We start from the raw sequence: 9,982 nt of genomic DNA on the forward strand, positions 1-9,982 counted from the left end.
TTGGGAGGGAATGATGGTGGACATGGTTGGTTAGAAGGGAATGATGATGGTGGTGGATATGGTTGATTTGGAGCTAATGATGGTGGATATGATTGATTTGGAGGTAATGATGATGATGGATATAACTGACTTTGTGGGGGACAGGGTTGCTGAGATGCCTGAGATGGAGGTGGGCTAAGTGGCTGAGATGATGACGATGGTGCTGAGCAGGGTGGGGATACAGGCAGGGACATCAAATCAGGTAAGATTTTATTACTGCAAGAATCATCCATTGACACATGTGATAGCAACTGTGATGGAGGCTGACCTTCTGGCTGTAACAGTTGAGATATGCACTTATATTTTTGTTCCCTCCAAGCCACCTTCATAAGTGAAACCATACGAGCTGGCCAGTAATTTCTCCATCCAGCAGAAAAGTCGTAATGGTCAGGGTCATCCCCTGCTTCACAAATCCCCCAAGTCTGTTCAAAAAGAAATTCTTTATATTCCTTACTATAATCTGGATGGTTTGCTGGATGCATAAGATAAACATTACACTCACGCTCAAAGGTGCTCCACAGAGACAGCAGGGCTTTACGGATCTTTGGATCTCCTTCCCGTTCACAGTCAGATCTGGCATCTTCAAGAGTACGTTTCAATAATCGTTCAACGTCTGAGCTGCCTTTTTTGGAATCTCTTTCTCTGCTGCTAGAGCATCTGTGAAGAAAGGCAAGATTAGTAGTAGCAGTAATAGCAGTAGTAGTAGTAATAGCATTGGTAGTGTGGTGGTGGTAGTAATAGAAGTAGTAGCTACAACCCCAGGTTCATCTGACCATGAACCCAGTGGACTGTTGTCTAAAGCTGCCCTCCTCCTGCACCTCCCCACCCTCTTTTCCAGGGACAGACAGGGAGATTGGTTGATATTTATGTAACAGGGCAGCAGAGCAGCTTGCCAATATCAATGCCATCATCTGACCTAAGGTGTCCCCCTCCTGTGCCAGAAAAGCAGGATCAATGTGAATATAAAACAAACAATATTTTGTATACTGTTTATTACAAACAATTTCTGTTCATCCATCCATTACCCAACCCTGTGTGGCCCAATCAGGAACTTAAGAGCCTGGGACAAAGGTATCTAGCTAAGACACTGAAGCAAGGGCACCAATCAGCCTAATCAGCACTATGAGCAACACTCCTACACAACACCATCAACTCTGTTACTTAGAAAAAAATCGTCACGACACAAAACAGATAAATAGCAATACGAGTAGTTCCAACCATCATTATAAGGTCTCACCAGAGCTGCATAAGACTGCCAGGTGGTGGCAAAAATAAAATTACAAAAAGGTAATGTGTCACTGAAGGTCTTTACTGATTTACAGTAGTCTATCTATGCATCAGTATCTCTCCCAACCTCAAGATAATCTTACGGCAATAGCAAAATTAAAACTAAACCAAAGTCAATAAACTGAAGTGGTTAATGGAATGCATTTTTTACCCTTGTCGAGTGGCACACCTCATATGAGGCACAATGAAGATCTGAACAGGCCAAGTTGCAAGCCTCATATATGGTACAATTTACAATGGTTAATAAACAATGACTCATGGGAAGTAACTACCTTACAAAGACTCAGACTGGCAAGGGCTAATGCCCTTCAGTGAGAGGTCTCTCCTGAGAGGTATTAAATCATGTGGAGGTAGCTATAATGAAATAAATGAGACAGGGGACACCTTTAATAATTGCATCCATCCTAACCATATCCACCACCCAAACACATTCTAAGAGGTGTCCTTTCCCTATGAACAAACTCCTCAAACACACCCCATATGTACACCACACGCACCCTAGAACTGCTCCAGACACACCACCAATATCCCGCCCCTGTGGGGGATGCAGCAAAAATCAATGGAAGTGAAAGTGTGGTACAGTACTCATAGAAATCAACATCTGCAACTTCTCAAATTTCATCCTTCAAAAATTACGGTGACTTAGTGCACAACTGGACTAAAATACAACTAATATCCCATTAAAAGTATGAATGTGTGCCTACATGTGGTTGCATGCCTCTCTCTCTCTCTCTGTAAAAATTTATCAAGGCCACTCTACAAGCCAGTTCCTAAACTCTTGAAAAATTAAATCAAACATCCATTAGGTTGCAAGTGATGAGCTTATAAACATGAAAAGCTGTGATACAACTGAAACATCTCTTTCGTACCTTGGAGATGGAGACTTCTGTAACCTCTTGCCTGATAACCTCAGTTCATCATCATCATGGTCATATCTTGCTGAAGGACTTCTGCACCTTCTCTTTCTTTTGTACCCTGGGGATGGGGTCCTACTGGACCACCGAGATGGACTCCTACTCAGCCTTGGCGATGGTTTTCTCTTAAATCTCGGTGACAAACTTTCGTGGAACATCACTGCGGGAGTTACTGGTGATAGATTTCTCTTGGGCATTGGTGACCGACTTCTGTTGTGCCTCGGTGATAGATTTCTCCTGAACACTGGCGAAGGACTTCTACCAAGTCGCGGTGATAGACTTCTCTTGAATACTGGAGAAAGATTTCTGCTGAATCTTGGTGACAGACTCTGTTTGTACATAGGTGAGGGACTTCTTGATGATGGGCCTCTGAGCATCAATGAGGAATTTATGTTCCTTGATGACATATTTCTCTTGAACACTGGTGACTGACTTCTATTGAATCTGGGTGACAAACTTCTCTTAAGCAAGAGTGGAGGGCTTCTATTGAGTCTCGGTGGTGGACTTCTACTGAATCTTGGTGACAGACTTCTCTTGAACACTGGCGAGGGACTTCTTTGCCTTGGTGACATATTTCTTCTGAATATCGGTGATGGGCTTCTATTAAGTGGTGATGGACTTCTGACTGTTGGTGGGAGATGTCTGAGCCTTGGTGAAAGACTTCTCCTATACTTGAGTGAGGGGCTTCTGAGCCTTGGTGACAAACTTCTCTTGAAAACGGGTGAGGGACTTCTATTGAGTCTTGGTGATAAATTTCTCCTATACATTGGTGAAGGACTTCTATTCATTTTTGGTGACATATTTCTCTTGAATATTGGTGAGGGAGTTCTATTAAGTCTCGGTGACAGGGTTCTCTTGAGCATCAGTGACATACTTTCAGGACTTGGTGGCAGATCTCTCTTAAACATCGGTGAGGGACTCCTGTTGACTCTCAGTGGACTTTGCGGTGGATTTCTACTGAAGTGTGGGAATGAAGTCCTATCAAACTTTGGTGAGAGACTTCTGCTGGATCTCACTGGACTTCTGTCAAACCTCGGTGATCGGCTTCTACTTCGCCTCAGTAGTGAACCCCTATTATATCCTGACGAAGGACTTTTACTGAACTCTCTACCAAGCCTTGGTGATGGACTTCTGCTGTATGCAGTTAAAGGGTGTCTCTTGTATGATGGTGATGGACTTCTGTTGTAAACTGGCAAAGGAGGAACTCTATCAAATGATGGTGAAGAAGCTCTTTTAAATGGTGGTGGTGATGGACTTCTACTGTATGTTGTCAAAGAAACTCTGTTAAATGATGGTGAAAGATCTCTACCACGCACTGGTGATACACCCCTACCGTACTTCGGAGACTGCCTTCCATGCATGTACTGAGAACTGCTTGCCATTCCTGAAGTATGAAGCCTCTTTCTTTCACTGTCACCCTGATTCACCTTCACATTTGCTTGGTCTGTAATGTTTGCCAAGTTTAAATCTGAACCTTCAATAGATTTACTTATGCTTGGTGTTTCTTCTCTAATTGTGGATATCAAAGCTGCAATATTTCTTCTTAGCTGTTCTGATGTATCATTCCTAATGGTACATATCAAATCAGCTATATTCTTTTTCAGTCGATGGGTTACAGAGTCCTGCAGGGCCCGGCGTAAGTCATCCTCCGCTGATTCGCTATTTCCTTCTCCCTCACCCCTCCTCCTCCTCCTCTCACCTCCCATCTCCTCTTCATACATCATGAAGCTCCTTAATCTTTTGCTTTGTCCAATACTGCCTGGCAATTCTGTCACTCCATTACAGTATTGTAAGAAGCAACAAAGAACTATACCACCTTGTTATTTTTGGGGCTTGTATGTGTATTCTCCATCACAGATTGCTATTCATATTCACTAGTAGGAAAATCTAGGGGATTCATTTTTCTCTGTCATAAGGGCTTTTCTGCAGGGGTTACCAGTATACAAAGTCTATGAGTTTATGAATAAAGTTCAGTAATAAATGGACTTACATTCCATTACTTCTTTTTCTAATAAAAACATGAAACTAATCAATGACACTGCAAAAGAAGAGGTAAATACCACACTTCTCTTGAAATCTGTTTCCGAATGTTGATACTGCACATGCAGAGAACTCAGTCCTGTGATGGCAAATTATACTGATCTCACTCAAGTCCCACTGCAGGTATGATAGCGACCTGGTGATCCTGTATCGTACCACAACATTTGCTTCACATCTGAAAACAAAAAAACTCTAAAAATTTTTTGGCTATATCTCATTATCTTAAAATACAAACAATATACATTTCGTGCAGCTTCAATATTCAGTTTTTGCTCATTTGGATTACATCAGGAAGACAGACAACTTGTCCTTTGAAAAACTTGTCTTACACAACTGAAGGAGGTGTGAGGAATTTTATGTGAATACAGCCATTGTGCTGGTGGTATGTGGTGCCGACCATCATCCACTCATGATGTATAGATGCCTCCTTCTTCCTTCACCTTTACCACACTTTCATTAACTTTTTATCATCTGTAACCTTCTTTCCACTTCGGGTGACTCTACTCCATGACAAGCCTAATGGTTATAGGTAACCCCGGAAACCATTTACGGTATAACACAAGGAGGTAACCATATAGCCTAACACAGTAATGGGGTGATGTGGAGCCTACTATGGTGCTCCTGTTAACTCAGTAGAGAAGCAAATGTGGCATCAACCCAGGAACCAAACCTCCGTACTCTTATCCATGCCTTACTACGGCAAGGCACTGTTTGCCACAAGGGATAATCAGTTCACTGCACAGGACAGACCTGCAAGGGTGACTGCTTGCCTGCAGCTTATGGGTCTGCCAGGGCTACTCAACAACAACTGCCAATGTGCTTCTAAAAATATATCAAGAAACTCACCCTCTGAAAACCCTCATTTTGTGTCAGGGGTCAGTGAGTTTGGATAAATATCTCCACACCATCTACACTGCCATACAAGGTGTCTTATTGTTATGAAGCATATGTCTGCCTACCATTTAAACTGCACTCTCACAACAAGGCACTCGTTGATGTATATTCTGACAACAGTTTCTTTATGCTGCATTTTTAATGATCAAATGCTTTTTTAGGGCAATCTGAAAATTTTCTTTAGTTTTTAAAAATTACTGCTTAACCAAAAGACTTGCATATGCTAATTTGCCCAATGACAGACTCATACTGTACTTTTGATTCAAATGGCATTGACTTCTGCACCTTCTGGCAATGCTGACGTTTGCACAGAAGGATGGTAAATTCTATACCGGTATACATTTTCAACACTGTTTCTAAACATACATATTTATCTATCTATCTAATGCCAGACACCATAATCCTGTAAGGGGTAGCTGTTTGCCTTTGAGTTAGTGGATTTACGGGGAGGGGCACTACTGTAATCTTCCACCAACCCACTTGTTGACATGTAGGGAACACAAGTGGGTTGGTTATATGGTTACCACCCAGCACTGTAAATGGTTTCCTAGCTTACAGGAAACCAACAGGCTTGTCACTCAATGTAAAGCCACCTGAAAAGGAAAGAAGAATAATAAAAGACAAATGATAGGAGAAATGGGATAAGAGAGGGCAGACACAAAAAGAGTGATAAAGGTGATGGAAGAAGTAGGCAGCACTACTGTACATCAAGTGAGTGGATGATAGTTGCCACCACCTACATACGTATCCTAAGTGATAAAAGGTCCTGTTAAATGTACTGTAGTATTTTGTGTTTTTCTGCACTGGTCATACAAAAAGTTTATGCAAGAATCTATTTTTTTTTCTTTCTTTCTTTCATGACTGAGTACTGTTTCTCTAACTATCAAACACCAAACCACATGCAAACAGTACAGTACACACTACACTACTTTTTCCAAAATTCAGTAACAAATCATGGCTTCTCAACACACAGCCTCGGAGTCCCCAGGGGGGGGACCATAAATGCCCCCACCTTCTGCACCTCTCCCGATGACGACTTGAGCTGCCTGGAATCACTGTCTGACTCACTTCTTCTTCATTTCTGCGACATTCACAGCCTTTCCTCTAACCTTCGCTCTGTTGAGCACCACCTCTCCTTCTCTAAACCTCACCTTCTTTTCCTAACTGAGACTCTGAGGCAACTGACAACAGACCCTTTTCTGTATCCTCCTACTTTCTCTATACAGTACTCACATCAAAGCCAAAGGTGGCTGTTGTGTATATATACGCAACGATTTATCTTGCTCTCGTGTTCATGAACTCGATTCTTCTGAATTCTCTTCACTCTGGTTTTGGCTTTCCTGTCATTCTCTGACTAAATATATCTGCACTATTTACTTATTCCCTAATGATACTGACTATCAAAAAGTCTTCCACTATCTTACTTCTCCGATAGAACACATCCTATCCATTTCTCCATTCTCTGAAATCTCCATTCTAGGAGATTTCAATGTTCACCACCACTTTGGCTATCCTCTCCTTTCCCTGATCCACCTGGTGAACAAGCCTACATCTTTTCTATCCTTAATGACCTAGGGCAGCTTGTACAGCACCCTACCCGTATCCCTGACCGCCTTGGAGAAAGCTCCAACATACCTGACCTCTTCCTTACAACTAATCCTTCAGCTTACACTGTTAATCTTTTCTCTCCGTTGGGCTCCTCCGATCACAACCTTATTACCTTAACCTGTCCTATCAAGTGCAATGGCAAAGCTTTCGCCAAAGTCCCGAAAGGAGGATGACCAGGAGTCTGACAGGTAGGTGAGAAGATCGCCAGTGGAGCGTCCCTGACGGAACCCATACTGACGATCAGAAAGAAGGTTGTGATAGGAAAGATGCTTTAAAATATTTCTATTAAGAATTGACTCGAAAACTTTTGAAACACAGGAAGTTAAAGCAATTGGACAATAGTTAGAGGGTTGGGCATGGTCACCCTTCTTTGGGACTGGCTGATTAAGTGCTAACTTCCAGCAAGAAGGAAAGGTACAAGTTGACAGAGAAAGACGAAAGAGTTTACCTAGGCAGGGTGTAAGCACTGAAGCACAGTTCTTGAGGACAACAGGAAGGACTCCATCAGGCCCATATACCTTGTTAGTATTGAGGCCAGTGATGGCAGAAAATACATCAGCTGAAATTTTAATGTCAGCCATGAGGAAGTCTGAGGGAGGCAGTGATGGAGGAACAGCACCATAATCGTCTAAGGTGCAATTGGAGGAGAAAGTCTGAGCGAAGAGATCTGCTTTATCGGTAGAAGAAATAGCTACAGAGCCATCAGAATAGAAAAGAGGAGGGAAGGATGATGAGGTAAAGTTGTTAGAAGGTTTTTGGCAAGGTGCCAGAAGGAGCGGGAAGAATTCGAGTTCGAGAGTTGAGAGCACTTAGTACGGATGAAATTATTTTTAGCAGTGCGAAGAACAGACTTGGCACGATTCCAGGCAGAAACATAAAAAAGATGTGATTCAGGGGTGGGTTGGCTCTGGTACCTTTCATAGGCCCTCTCCTTGTTGCAGACAGCATTAGAACAAGCGTGATTAAACCAAGGCTTTCTTGCATTAGTCAAAAGGATATGAGAAAGGTATGTATGCTTCCATGCCAGAGAGAATGACCTCCTTAATGCACAAAGCACATTCAGATGGCTTCTGGCCATGGAAGCAATAATCATTCCATGGAAAATCAAAGAAGTACTGTCTGAGGGCCTCCCAATCTGCAGCTCCAAAGTGCCACAGACGACATTTATTTGGAGGGTCCACAGGCTGTACCAGAACAATAGGATAGGTTCAGGTAATAAGGTTGTGATTGGAGGAGCCCAACGGAGGGGAAAGATTAACAGAGTAAGTAGAAGGATTAGTTGTAAGGAAGAGGTCAAGTATGTTGGAGCTCTCTCCAATGTGGTCAGGGATATGGGTAGGGTGCTGTACAAGCTGCTCTAGGTCATTAAGGATAGAAAAGATGTAGGCTTGTTCATCAGGTGGATCAGTGAAAGGACAGTGAATGTACAGTATTTTCTGTTTTGCTACCGTAACCTGTCACCAGACAAATTTCAACTTAGAAAGTACAGTAATCCCTCAATTATCCAGTTGCTCCATATCTGGGCATGCTCTGTATGCAGATGTTAGGCCTTGGCTCTATTTTGTCCGTATCAGGATTTATTTGTCCGTAACTGGACATAAAAGCTCCAGCACCGGCGCCCAGCCAACCTACAATGTAAAAAAAGTCCATTGGGTGGCATGCTGGCCTCTCTGTTCACATACAGGTAATACACCATAACGCGCAAGCTGAGCTAAAATAGATGTCCAGGCCCCTACTGAATGGTGAAAGTCATCTGGCTGCCAAGATCACTCGTAAACGTGAGTAAAATCGACCGCAACCCACAAGCTGACTGCAAACACCCATCCGTCTCCCCACTGAATGGCCAAAGTCATCCGGCAACCAGGATCACTGGTAATGTAGTGCCAGCACGCAAGTATTACCAACCGCAACCCACAAGCTTACTGAAAAGGCCAGTCTGCCTCCTCACTGAATGGTCGAAGTCCTCTGTTTAGCCTCACTTCTTCCCCCCCCATCCCCTTCCATGCTCCCAGCTGCCAGGGCCCAGGCTTGTCTCCCTCCCCTCCCTGTTCCCAAGTCTTATCCCACCATTGTGCCAACTACCACCTATAAGAGCTTTTGGCAATTTATGCAAATACTTTTAATTGTATCATAACTCCAAAACCACCAGGAGAAAGCACACAAAATTCTGCATCCAGACATACTGTATGCTTAGCTCTGCACGGTGCAGGTAAGAGGATGTTGGGAAGTTATTTGAAGGTATTTTTTTACTCCTGAACAACTTTATTCTCACTGCAACTCTGTACTTTTACTTACCAGTTTTGTGTTTTTATTATCTTATAATATAAACACCATCGAAGGTGATGTTATACAGTTTATACCAACAAAACCAATTTCCGGGGGCAAATTTGGCTGCGGATTTTTTTGTGTGTGTGTGCCATAGAAGCAGCCATCACTCAGTGTTTCAGAAACTTAACTGTTTTTGTAACAGTCTTCAGTGATTGTTTTGTAGATTTTTGTTGTTTATTCATTCATTCATTCATTGCCAGACGCCATGTATCCCAAACGGGGTGGCCAAGGGCTTAGAGTTAATTGTTTTACAGGGAGGGCACTAATCCTCCACCAACCCCACTTGACACGTAGGGAGAACGTTATGCCAACAGCCTCTGGTGTTCCCAGGCGGTCACCCATCCAAGTACTAACCAGACCCAACGTTGCTTAACTTCGCTGATCGGACGGGAAGCGGTGTACTCAACGTGGCATGGCCGTTTGCTTATTTAGTGTCTAGCATTACATTGGATATTCCCAAATGTGTTTTGATGTCTACATAGCTGAAAGACCGAAAAAGATTGCCACAATTATGAGGGGCACTGTACATTATAGATAGGGGATTTTTTTTCTCTTATGCATTGTTTTCTTAGTGTCTAGCATTACACTGGATATTTCCATGTGTGTTTTGATGTCTATATACGCTGAAAGACCAGAGAACACTGCCAAAATTACAAGGGGTACTGTACATATAGGTTGGGTTTCCATGGATTTTTGCTTTTTTCTTTGCACTGCTTCCTTAGTGTTTTGCATTAGTTTGGATATTATTATGCGTGTTTTGATGTCTAAATATGGCAGAAAGACCAGAGAACACTGCCAAAATTAGGAGGGGTACTGTGCATATAGGTAGGTTTTGTTCTTGTTGTTCTTGTTTATGCAGTGTTTTCTTAGTG

General features: G+C 42.7%; 1 non-coding gene across 1 annotated transcript; it reads right to left on the bottom strand.

Moving 5' to 3' along the window:
- Positions 1 to 9,415: 9,415 nt before the first annotated feature.
- On the bottom strand, positions 9,416 to 9,534 carry LOC145405932 (5S ribosomal RNA). The gene has a single exon (XR_013898469.1). It is a non-coding gene; the product is annotated as a 5S ribosomal RNA (ribosomal RNA).
- Between the last annotated feature and the right edge of the window lie 448 nt (positions 9,535 to 9,982).

The sequence above is a fragment of the Coenobita brevimanus genome, chromosome 68 (assembly GCF_032717465.1).
Source record: "Coenobita brevimanus isolate Jiangsu-jjx chromosome 68, ASM3271746v2, whole genome shotgun sequence".
In the NCBI taxonomy this organism is placed as follows: Eukaryota; Metazoa; Arthropoda; class Malacostraca; order Decapoda; family Coenobitidae; genus Coenobita; species Coenobita brevimanus.